The sequence below is a fragment of the Buceros rhinoceros genome, unplaced genomic scaffold (genome assembly GCF_000710305.1).
Source record: "Buceros rhinoceros silvestris isolate BGI_N320 unplaced genomic scaffold, ASM71030v1 scaffold15698, whole genome shotgun sequence".
Lineage (NCBI taxonomy): Eukaryota > Metazoa > Chordata > Aves > Bucerotiformes > Bucerotidae > Buceros > Buceros rhinoceros.
The window spans coordinates 52,995-53,218 of NW_010428840.1; positions in this window are offsets into that span (position 1 = coordinate 52,995).

The window sequence follows — 224 nt, forward strand, 5'->3', positions numbered from 1 at the left end:
CAGCCTGGCTCGTGGCTGGCACGAGGCTGCTCCCACGCTTCCCAACTCCCCGTATGGTATTCAGGGAATGCCCCACTTCAAACCCACTAATATCCGGCTCCATCCCCAGCCTGAGGCACATTCATGAGGGGCTGATACCACATGCAGTGTCCTTATGACCCACAAGCTATGGGTCTCCTCCTGCTCCAGCCAGACCCCAAAATGCCCGGCAGCGAAGCCACAAG